Source organism: Crotalus tigris, unplaced genomic scaffold (genome assembly GCF_016545835.1).
Source record: "Crotalus tigris isolate CLP2741 ecotype Arizona unplaced genomic scaffold, ASM1654583v1 scf7180000018079.1514062397:295518, whole genome shotgun sequence".
NCBI lineage: Eukaryota > Metazoa > Chordata > Lepidosauria > Squamata > Viperidae > Crotalus > Crotalus tigris.
In genome coordinates this window covers 22,033-34,572 of record NW_024096811.1, presented here as the reverse complement: position 1 = coordinate 34,572, position 12,540 = coordinate 22,033, and positions in this window count along the sequence as shown.

The window sequence follows — 12,540 nt, the reverse complement described above, 5'->3', positions numbered from 1 at the left end:
CACAGTCAATGGAGGGAGTCAGGTTTGCTTAACGGCCACACGATTCATTTAACTGCAGTGATTGTTTAGCAATTGTGGCAAAAAAGGTCATTAAAATGGGTCACAACTGACTTAAGAGCCGTGGTGGCACAGTGGTTAGAATGCAGCAGTTCAATGCCAGCAGTTCGATTCTCACTGGCTCAAGGTTGACTCAGCCTTCCATCCTTATTTCAGTAAAATGAGGACCCAAATTGTTGGGGGCCATATGCTGACTCTGTAAACTGCTTAGAGAAGGTTCTAAAGCAGTGTTTCTCAATCTTGACAATTTTAAGGCATGTGGACTTCAATTCCCAGAATTCCACAGCCAGCATTGCTGGCTGTGGAATTCTGGGAGTTGAAGTCCACATGCCTTAAAATTGTCAAGGTTGAGAAACACTGTTCTAAAGCACTATGAAGCATTATACAAGTCTAAGTGCTATTGCTATCAGTTGTCGCCATAATTTGATGACTGCTTGTATGTCAATTTATTCTCCTTCTCTGTTCATCGTCTCCCAGGTCCACCCAGAACTACAGCATTCTTTTTCTTACTGCTGTTCTCATGCCTTAGAATTTTCCTTCCTTCACTTCTATAGTATCTTTAATTTTTAGATTCTAGAAGTGCTTAGAAATGTCCAGAAGCTTCCTGCCTGCCATAGCTCTCGGAGAACTTGCATTTCAGGTAGCTATTGCCATACCAGAATAACAGGCAGAGAAACCCTAAGATTGTCTGCAGGAGGGGTCAGAAAAATCAAGATAGCATCTATGACCATGCAATCAAAGCCCTGCCCCTTTCCCACAATGCATCACATTCATAATGGACCTAAGCAAGGGGGCAGTTTTGATTGCAAGGTGTAGTTACCATCCTGATTTTTTTGATTCCTCTGGCACACCCCCTTGATTCTGAAACTTGCCCTCTAACCTCTGACTCCATGGTTGAATGGGGGGTGACAATCACTCCAAAACAACCAGTTCTTGTGGCAAAAAGCCAAGTGAGGTTTTAGGGAAAGGTGGCAGGACATGTCTATTCCTAGCCTACACAGAAGCAAAAACCTTACTTGTCATCTTATCCTTCTTCCTCCTCTTTTTTCCTCTTCTTCCTCACATACCAGGAAGTAGAGACCCTAGAAAGCACTTGCAGATAACCAGGCTTTATCAGTAACAACCAGCCTCTAGAACTGCACTCTGACACATCCATGGAAGCAGGCTCCAGTGCGGCTGTTCAACCTTTTCACAGATTGTACCACTTTTTGGGCATGGCAATATTCGAGTGCCACCAGTGATTAGCAAGGGGTCAAAAACTTGATGACTACGGAAAAAAAAGGGAGGGGGATTTGGGGTTTTACTGATTAGATTGATTTGTTGTTACAGAAATGGCTAGTTTATACTATTATGGAAAAGTAAAAAGTTGAGGTTTGATGTTAGTGCTTCATTCTACTGCAGCAGAGGAAGTTGGAAGTCAATGCCTTTTCTTTTCTTTTTCCCTTCTCCCCCTCACTTTTCTTTCCCTTTTTCCTCTCCACTGTCCTACTATTCTGGAACAACCTGCCTCCAGAAGTGGTGAATGTTCCAACACTGGAAGTTTTTAAGAAGAGACTGGACAGCCATTTGTCCGAAATGGTATAGGGTTTCCTGCCTGAGCAGGGGGTTGGACTTGATGACCGCCAAGGTCCCTTCCAACTTTACTATTATTATTATTTGCTTTTGTATTTTATTCTATAATCTAATAAAATGTTATGAACTGTAAAAAAAAGGAAAAAAGTACCAGTTTTACTCCTCCTTTTATATCCTCTCCTCTCTCTCCCTCTGAACAGAAGAATGGCTAAATTTATTGGATGCTAAATTAGAGGTTATTGAAAAATGAGATTTTCCTCTCTCTTTTGTTTTTTTGTAATACCAAAATCCCTCTAAATTTCTGGTCACATGATCCTAAAAATAAACATAGGCATTTTGTCTTCTCCTTGTGCTCAGAAGTATTCATGGCTGTCCATTTTGGAACCACAGCTGAAAGTTATTTTGATCTGAGTCACAATGAAATTGCCCAATGTTTATATCTAGCACGGTGTGACTTTTCTAAATAAATGTTACTGCTTTAAAACAATTTCAACTTTCTGTATAATTGAATGGTTGCCATAGTATCTTAAAAAGTCTTTGTAGACATTTTTGAGGCTGATGCGCTGGTCTGTATTTGTCATCATCCCAACCATCAAGTCCATGAGTGATACTGGCAGGGGACAACAAGGGATCTAATCTAGAAATTATCTGGCACCATAAGATTGTTTACAGGCTCCTTGTATGAACTTTAGCATAGGTTATGGCCTCAAGTCCCTGTTCCCATTGTGTTTTAGTGCATAATGGGCACAGGGACTTGAGGCCATAACCTATGCTAGAGTTATCATGCCAATTATGCAGTGCTTTCCGTGGAGTTCTTGAGTTACTATTGGATTCTTTACAGCAAATGTCTGAGATTTACTGTTCTTTATGGCACCTACAATAGAGGAAAGTTGAAGAATATGTAAGTTGGAGTCTTTGGCCCTGAACTAAGATACATCAGGACTGGAGTTTTACAGCTCTAGAAGGACTTATTGATGACCATCATTGGGGTTGACAGACACCATGTAGAATAGAATAGAATAGAATAGAATAGAATAGAATAGAATAGAATAGAAGGGACCTTGAAGGTCTTGTAGTCCAGCCCCCTGCTCAAGCAAGAGATACTATACCATTTCAAACAAGTGGCTGTCCAGTCTTCTTTAAAACCTTCAGTGTTGAAGCACCCACAACTTCTGAAGGCAAGCTGTTCCACTGGTTAATTGTTGTCATTGTTAGGAAGTTTCTCCTTAATTCCAGGTTGCTTCTCTCCTTGATTAGTTTCCATCCATTGTTTCTTGATCTGCCCTCTGGTGCTTTGGAGAATAACATGACCCCCTCTTTTTTGTGGCAGCCCCTCAAATACTGGAATACTGCTATCGTGTCCCCCCTAGTCCTTCTTTTCTCTAAACTAGCCAAACCCAAATTCTGCAACCGTTCTTTGTTTGTTTTAGTCCCCAGGCCTTTGATCATCTTAATTGCTCTTCTTTGTGTCAAGGTTCCAATAGACAAGACCAAATAAATCAGAACTTTGAGGCTTGAGATTTTCTCAAAGAACATATTTATTGGTTACATGGTCAAAAGTGAAACCAAGTCTGAAGGTCCTTTCAAAGAGAAACAATATTACAAAGTTGAACTTCCCACCCCAATGCTATGCAATCAGCTACGTTCCCCAATAGAAGAGTTAGGCAAACTTTCTAACCAAATGCTCATGCTCCCATCTAACTGACAGAAATGACCTTGGTTTCCCATGGGATAGTAAAATGTTTAGATTAGTAGAAATCTCCACACCCATCCCATTCTTGTGGCAACCTAGAACGAGCAAAAATGGTTGCAGCCAGGTTCATTGTAGCATTGACACTCTGTACTTTTTCCAAAGTCTCAAACATTTCTTTTGTAGTGCGGTGACCAAAACTGGATGCAGTATTCCAGGTGTGGCCTTACTAAGGATTTAGAAAGCGGTATTAATACTTCACGTGATTTGGGTTCTATGCCTCTATTTATACAACCAAGGATTGTATTAGCTTTTTTGGCTTCTGCCTCACACTGCTGGCTCATATTTAAGTGATCATCCAAGTTCTCTCTCACAGTTACTGTTTTCGAGCCCGGTCTCGCCTAACAAACCTAGCAGACAACTTTGTCTGAAAAAAAGTAGATGTTATGTCCCGAGCCTTTGCAAACGGCTCGGGCGTTTGCAGGCAGTCCCGGGCAGGTGCAAAGCTGCCCGGGACCAGACAGGCTGTCGCCAGCGCCGTGCGCATGCGCGGGTGCTGGCGCGGGAAAAGTAACCCATTTACCCGGGAGTTGCCTATATAAGAGGCTGCGAGGCGTTTGGGCGAGGCTGAAGCCATCTTCCTGTAAGCTGAACGCTGAATAAAAGAAACTGAGAACTCCAGCTGCTTCTCGTGTCTGTTTTCCCGCCACGGACGCAACACTGGCGACGAAGGTGGGATGCCTTGCACTACCTGGAAAGGAAGAAGTGTAAGCTTACCCGAGGAGTCCTGAGCGGCGGAAGAGGAACGGCGTCGACTCGGCAGCTACCCGCCAATCCGGTGCGCATTCGGGGGTAGGCTGGCTGATAGACCCGTCTCCTGAAGATCCGAAGATGGCGAAAATCGGAAGGCTTTCGGAATTCGACGTCTCACATCCAGAGCGGTGGGAGTCCTACGTATCCAGAATGGAGAACTACTTCAAGGCAAACCAAGTGAGGGAAGATAGCTTGAAGGCCGCCACCCTGCTTTGCGTTTGCGGCCAAGACGCCTTCGAAATCGCAGAAAATCTTGTAGCACCTGTTCCAGTAGAGTCTGTAAGCTACGCAGACCTGAAGAAGCTGCTGAAAGAGCACTTCCACCCCAAGGTGTCCGTTATCTCATGGCGCCACACCTTCGAGCAGAGGGATCAACGGTCCGGTGAAACAGCCAAGGAATACATCGCCGCGCTACGGAAGGCCGCCAAGCCCTGCGAGTTCAAGGACCTCGAGGAACGACTGAGGGACCGATTCGTGTGCGGGCTAAGGCATCGAGAGCTACAACAGAGACTTTTTGCCAAGGAAGAATTATCCTTCCAAGACGCCTTAAGAGAAGTCACCGCAGAAGAAGCAGCAGGCGGCGCCATCAAAAACATGCGGCCGATCAGAAACAGTGCAGAGGGTGCGTCCGTGCACCAGGAGGACGTCCGACGAAACTCCGAGGAGGATCCGGACGAGGAAGTCGACCGTCTACACCCCGCGAAGGAAGAGAACCAGAAGGGAAGCTCTTCGGCTCTGCTCAAGTGCATCGGCTGTGGAGGTCGCCACAGGAGAACCGACTGCAAGTTCCGCTCCGCTACCTGCCGGGCATGCGGCAAACAAGGGCATATTGCAGCTGTGTGTCTGAGCCGACGAAAGGCACAACCCCAAGAAGAACGCCTGAAAGGTACCAGATTCCCCAGCCAGAATAGGGTAGGGTTTTGCGCTTCGCGAAGAAGCATCTGTAGAACAGGCACACACAAGCCCATGAAGAAAAAGCTGTCACTCAACGTGAAGCTACAAGGGGTTCCATTATCTATGGAACTAGACACAGGGTCTGCCCTGTCCATCATTTCATTGCATACATTTAGGAAGATTTGTTCCAGTAGTGGGTCTAAGGCCAAGTTAAGGCCTTCTGATATTGTATTAACAGATTTTCAGAACTCAAGAGTGTGTGTTAAGGGGGAGGCCACCCTTAACGTGCAATACAAGAGTTTTGAAGGTCCACTAGACTTATTAGTAGTAGGGGGTGAACGAACGAGTCTCATAGGACTCGATTGGTTTGAGGCCCTGGGGATACACGTCACAGGACTCAACAGCTTACAAACACTCGACCTACAGGAAGTCTGCAAAGAATTTGCAGATGTTTTCAGCCCCCAGCTGGGCACATTCAAAGGACCACCTGTGTCCTTAAAGCTAGACCCCACTGTCACTCCCATTAGGATTAAAGCAAGAAGGGTCCCTTTTGCTTTAAAAAGTAAGATTGACACTGAACTAGACAAACTAATCCAACAGGGAATCCTAGAACCTGTTGATTCCAGCCCATGGGAGACCCCCATTGTCACGCCTCTAAAGGCAAATGGGGACATTCGCATTTGTGCTGATTACAAATGCACACTCAATAAGGCATTGCAGCAACATGCCTATCCTGTTCCTGTGGTCAGTCACATCCTGGCCTCTCTCAAGGGGGGGCGTGTTTTTGCAAAGCTTGACCTAGCTCAAGCATATCAACAGCTGCCTGTTGATGATGATGCTGCCATAGCTCAGACCATTGTGACCCACAGGGGAGCCTTTAAAGTAAAAAGGCTACAGTTTGGAGTAAATGTCGCTCCTGGGATTTTCCAAAGCGTAATGGAAAACACACTACGAGGTATACCAGGGGTCTGCCCCTACTTTGACGATGTCTTGATTGCAGGAGACTCCACACACATTCTAGCTGAAAGACTTAGGGCTGTCCTGTTAAGATTCAGGGAATCAGGCCTCAAGCTCAGAAAAGACAAATGCAAGATCGGGGTGCCTTCTACTGAATTTCTGGGATTCAAAATTGATGCTGCTGGGATTCATCCTGCTGAATCCAAACTAACTGCTATTTTACAAGCACCCAGGCCAAAGTCTAAGGCCGAACTTCAGGCCTTCCTAGGCCTCCTGAATTTCTACAATTCTTTTCTTCCACATAAAGCTAGTGTAGCTGAGCCTCTTCACAGGCTACTAGACAAACAAGCTGTGTGGCTGTGGTCACAAGCACATGAGGCTTGCTTTAAAGAAGTCAAGGCCTTGCTCACTTCTAACAGTGTTCTTGCACATTTCAACGAGTCTCTCCCTGTGTGCATCGCTTGTGATGCGTCCCCCTACGGGGTTGGAGCTGTCCTGAGTCACCTCAGGTCTGATGGAACTCAGGTTCCTATTGCATACTACTCCAGAACACTGTCTTCTGCCGAGCGCAACTACGCTCAGATAGACAGGGAGGCTCTGGCTGTTGTTGCTGGAATTAAAAAATTCCACGATTTTCTATATGGCAGGCATTTCACGGTCTTCACTGACCATAAGCCTCTGCTGGGACTGTTTACCACACGTAAGCAGACTCCCCACATCATTTCCCCTAGAATGCTTAGGTGGTCTATTTTCTTGTCTGCATATGATTTTTCATTACTCCACAAGCCTGGGAAAGAAATGGGCCATGCTGATGGCCTCAGTAGATTGCCTCTGCCAGTAGTAGAAGCTGACCCCGCGCCAGCTGTCAACATTCTATCAATCCAAGCCTTGCCCGAGCTCCCTCTTAGTGCCAGGGATGTTACCGCTGAAACAGGTACAGATCACACACTTTCACGTGTCCGCTCCTGGGTCCTGTCCGGGTGGCCTGAGCACTGCCCTAGTCCTGAGTTTCAGAGTTTCTGGTCCAAAAGGAACGAACTGTCCCTTTCTCAGGGTTGTCTGCTTTGGGGAAACAGAGTTGTCATTCCCACCTCAATGAGGACTAGGGTCTTAGAATCCCTCCACGAGGGTCATCCTGGCATTGTTCGTATGAAGGCTCTTGCACGAAGCCACTTGTGGTGGCCTGGTTTAGATAAAGATATTGAAGCTAAGGTACACGCATGCCACCTGTGCCAACGATCTCGCCCAGAGATGCCCCAAGCTCCTGTGCATAGATGGGAGGAAACACAGTCCCCATGGTCTAGGGTGCACATTGACTACGCTGGGCCCTTTCAGGGCCAGTTCTTCTTGGTCCTTGTTGACAGCCATTCAAAATGGCTTGAGGTTGTGCCTGTCTCATCCACCACCACTGCAAAGACTATTCAGGTACTGAGGGGGATTTTTGCTGCACACGGGCTGCCAGATGTCATTGTGTCCGACAACGGCCCTCAATTCACCTCCTCCGAATTCCAAGCTTTCTTACAGGCAAACCTGATTCGTCATGCCACGTCTGCGCCTTTTCACCCGTCCACCAACGGTATGGCTGAACGCATGGTGCGCATCGCAAAGGACGCCTTGAAGAGACTCACCTACGGGGACTGGCATCACAGGTTGGCTGACTTTCTCCTTTCTTATCGCACCACACCGTCCACTTCTACAGGGAGAAGTCCAGCTGAACTTCGTTGGGGGCGCCAACTTACTACTAGACTTGACCGGTTGCATCCGGACAGACTGCCTTCATCTACCTCACATCCTAGGGCACCTAGACAACTACTTGTGGGTGCCCCGGTTTGGGCTCGCAATTACGGGCCTGGTCATACATGGGTCCCCGCTTCTGTGTCCAGGATCACAGGTCCTCTCTCCTACGAGGTTGCCCTGGACAACGGTCGTGTCCTGCGTCGGCACATCGACCAACTTCGCTCTAGGCGAGACTTTTCTGCTGAGACTCCTGGGTCTTTTCCAGGGGGGGAGGGGGACCCTTTGGAGCAAAGGGAAGGGCACGAGCTGCTGCCCATCTCCACTGAGGGAGCCACAAACGGCCCATCCCAGGGTTCCGCGAGAGCTCCGAACAGGAATTCCATGAGCTTACCTAACTACCAGGCATCCACGCCTACTCCAGCCAGGGAGTCACCCCGGGGGCATACTCACTTTCCACACACATCACACAGCACTCCAGCAACGGAGGATACCCGGGGGCATCCCAACAAATCATTCCCCGCAAGAGAACTGGCACACAATCCCAAGGTTGGCCTGACCTTACCCCAAATCCTACAGGGGGTCAAACATACACAGAGTTAGTCGAGGAACCAAGTCCCGACTACAACAACCCTAGCACAAATCAGGGAACACCTGAGTTTTGGGAAAGTACAGAAACCCACACGAGCCCGAACACAGAATGGGGTTCAGGGAATGGACAGCCTCCTGACAGGTCTTGGACTGACCTAGGAGGTTCTACAGAGACGCCCAGCAGCGGCTATCACTTCAAGGGGCCTGAGGGTCTACAGCTAGGTAGGTCAACCAGGTCACAAAGTAACAGAAGCCCTGGCCTGACGAGCCCGGTGGGCAAGCAAGCAGGCCAGGCATCGGGGCACAGTCCTTGGAAGACACCAGGACACAATAGAGAGAACAGGCTCACGCCTCCCTCCAGTCAGGGGACTTATGCCAGTAATCCACAGCTAAGAAGGTCACAGAGAGCAAAGAAATCTCCCAAGTACCTAGAAGACTACATAACATTGCTGGCAAGGCAAAGGCCAGTAAACAGTGGGAGCACTGGGGAGCAAAATGTCATATAAAATAAATGTTGTATGTTGGTAGTAGTTTTAGCCCGGGGGAAAGGGGTGTTATGTCCCGAGCCTTTGCAAACGGCTCGGGCGTTTGCAGGCAGTCCCGGGCAGGTGCAAAGCTGCCCGGGACCAGACAGGCTGTCGCCAGCGCCGTGCGCATGCGCGGGTGCTGGCGCGGGAAAAGTAACCCATTTACCCGGGAGTTGCCTATATAAGAGGCTGCGAGGCGTTTGGGCGAGGCTGAAGCCATCTTCCTGTAAGCTGAACGCTGAATAAAAGAAACTGAGAACTCCAGCTGCTTCTCGTGTCTGTTTTCCCGCCAAGGACGCAACAGTAGAGAAGGGAACTAGGGGATCAGCCATATTGGACCTAATTCTCATTAAGAGAGATGAAATGATAGAAGGTGTTGAAGCCACAGGAACCTTGGGGGGGAGTGACCATGCAATTTTGGAATTCAACATTATGCAAGCACAAGCAATAGAACAGAGTCAAACCAGAGTCTTGGACTTTAAGAGAGCTAATTTCAATAAATTTAGAGAGAGCTTGGGAAGGATTCCATGGATGACAATCCTCAAGAGGAAAACAACTCAAGAAGCATGGGAAATTTTGAAAAGTGAGATTATAAAAGCCCAGTCTAGCACAATACCAACGAAGAAGAAAAATAACAGCTCTCAAAAGAAACCAGCATGGCTGCACAAAGAACTCTCTGGTAAATTGAAAGACAAAAAGGACAAGTATAAAAAGTGGGAAGAGGGGCACATAACTAAGCAGAATATCAGCAAATAGCCCAAGCCTGCAAAGATGAAGTGAGGAAAGCTAAGGCTCAAAATGAACTAAGGCTTGTACAAAAGTCAAAAATAACAAAAAAGCTTCTTTCAACATGTAAAAAACAAGAAAAAGGTTAAGGAAATGATTGGTCCATTAATGGAAGAAAATGGCAAGAATATAAAAGCAACAGGGAGAAAGCAGAATTATTTAACTCATTTTTTGACTCTGTCTTTACACAAAGGGAAAAAACAGTCCGACCTATCAAAAACAGTACCGTAAAAAACAGATTAGAAACAGAAGTTAAGATAGGCAAGAAATGGTAAGTGAGCACCTGTCCACCCTAGACAAGTTCAAATCACCAAGACCAGATGGATTACACCCCAAGGTTCTCAAGGAACTGGCAGATGTGATCTCAGAACCACTGAACTATATCTTTCAAAGCACTGAGGAACTACCAGAGGACTGGAAAAGAGCTTATGTAGTTCAGTGGTGGGATTCAAATATGTGAAAAACCAGTTCTCTATGTGGATGCTGCTTCCGGAAGTCCATTCTGGGCCTGGGCAACAAAAACTAAGCTACCAGTTCTGCCAAAGTGGTGCAAACTGACCGAATCCCACCACTGATGTAGTTCCCATCTTCAAAAAAGGAAAAAAATGGATCCAGGAAACTACAGATCTATCAGCCTGACCTCAATACCTGGGAAGATTCTGTAAAAAAAGATAATCAAGCAACGAATCAGCAAACACCTAGAGGCAAACAAAGTCATAACCAAAAGCCAACATGGATTTGTCAAAAACAGATCATGCCAGACAAATCTTATTGCATTCTTTGACCAAGTGACAAAATTAGTGGACCAGAGGAATGCTGTGGATATAATTTACTTGGACTTCAGTAAAGCATTTGATAAAGGAGACCACAACCTACTACTTGATAAGATAGAAAAATGTGGGTTAGACAGCATCACCACCAGATGGATTCGTAGCTGGCTGACCGGCCGTATTATTATTATTTTGTACTTGTTCTGCTTGATGTTGGGTGTTGCATGCCTGCAGCAGGACTGGAATGAATCTGAGCTGAATTCCAAGCCTACTTATCTGCACTTTGCAAATGCATCTTTCTTAACCAAGCCTGGCCATTAACTGGTCATCCAGAGAGATGGCATCTCTCTGAGTAATCTCAACGTGTAGAATTGAGTTTGTGAAGGCTAAATGAGTCTTGGGAGAGCGAAAGAGATTACTTAAGCAATGTTTTTAGCATAGCTGTTACTTTTTATTGTGTTCTTTTGGAACAACTTAATTAAGGGACCGAAGGCCTTCAGAAGCCCATAACTTGTAAAAACTGTAAAATCTGTTCCTAGCTGCTTATTTTGAATAGATATCCTGAGGCAGCTGTTCCCAAGGTAGAATTTTAGTACTGCACATAAGTAGTCTTATAACCACAATAAAGCCCACAATTTCTATTGCTAAGCCAGGCAGCTGTTAAGTGAGTTTTGCTTCATTTTACAACCTTTTGCCATAGTAGTTAAGCGAATCACTGCAGTTGTTAAATCTGCCTCCCTTATTGACTTTGCTTGTGGGAAACTGGCTCGGAAGGTTACAAACAGTGATCACCTGTTCCCAGGAGAGTGGAACTGTCATAAATACATGCCAGTTGCCAAACACCCAAATTTTGATCATGTGACTATTGGGATGCTGCAAGAATCATAACAACCTGCCTCCAGAAGTGGTGAATGCTCCAACACTGGAAGTTTTTAAGAAGAGACTGGACAGCCATTTGTCTGAAATGGTATAGGGTTTCCTGCCTGAGCAGGGGGTTGGACTAGATGACCTCCAAGGTCCCTTCCAACATTATTATTATTATTATTATTATTATTATTATTATTATTAGTCTGAAACTCAGTCATAAGACATATGTCAATGAAGACTCAATCATCTAGGCCAAAAGTATCCAAAAAAGTTAAATCATGGCAACTGGATCAAAGTTTGTTAATCTTTTTTAAAATATAACTTTTATTGTTTTATCAATGTATAAAATACAAAGAAAAATAAAAATAGGAAATTGAGGGAAATAAAAAAGGGGGAAAAATTTGAGGTACAAGGGAAGAAAGGAAAAGAAAAAGAAACATCCGACTCTTTTTAGCACAATATAAGATAACAACATTGCAACCTCAACTTTTTTACTTTTATACATTCGTATATGACTAGCCATTTCTATAACAATAAATCTATCTAATCAGCAAAACCAAAGTCAAAATATCATTTTTTTTCATCACAAGCACAAAATTCAGCAGTGATATCCAACTAAAAAACATATGTTCTCCTCTTTGAATAGAACAACCAATTTAACCATTACTGCTTTATCTTCCTTGCTGTGGAAATATGTATTTCTATTTGCACTTAATAATCTTTATAAACTATCACCATTTATAGTAACAAAATTCACTAATTTCTTTCAGATTCTTTAACCTTAAAGGGAAAAATATTTTTTCATCCATTTTAAAACACTAAGTTTTTCTTTAAAAACGTTTCTAAAATTAAAACATTCTCATACATCTTTTTTAAACTTCCTCTTAGCATACATACTTTAAAGTTCACTTTCAGACCAATAAAATTCCAACTAACTCCAATTAACTCATTAAATTTAGATCACTTCCACCAGTTACCCTCATAGATAATTTTTTTCTTCATATATATATCCTTTTTAAAGGTCTAGATTTTTCTTTAAACTAACACATTTTTTTCTTTAACTTTCTCTTAACATATTTTCAAATATACTTTCAATAATATTTCACAAACTTCAGAAATTACTTAAGTATTATATATATATAAGAAAAAATACATTTTCAAACTTTAGATTAAGACTTTCTTTCAATTACAAATATCAAACCGATGAAAATCCATCCTAATTCCAATTGACTCATAAGTGTCTTCATGGAATATTTTTTTTTTTTACTTCTCTGGGATGTTT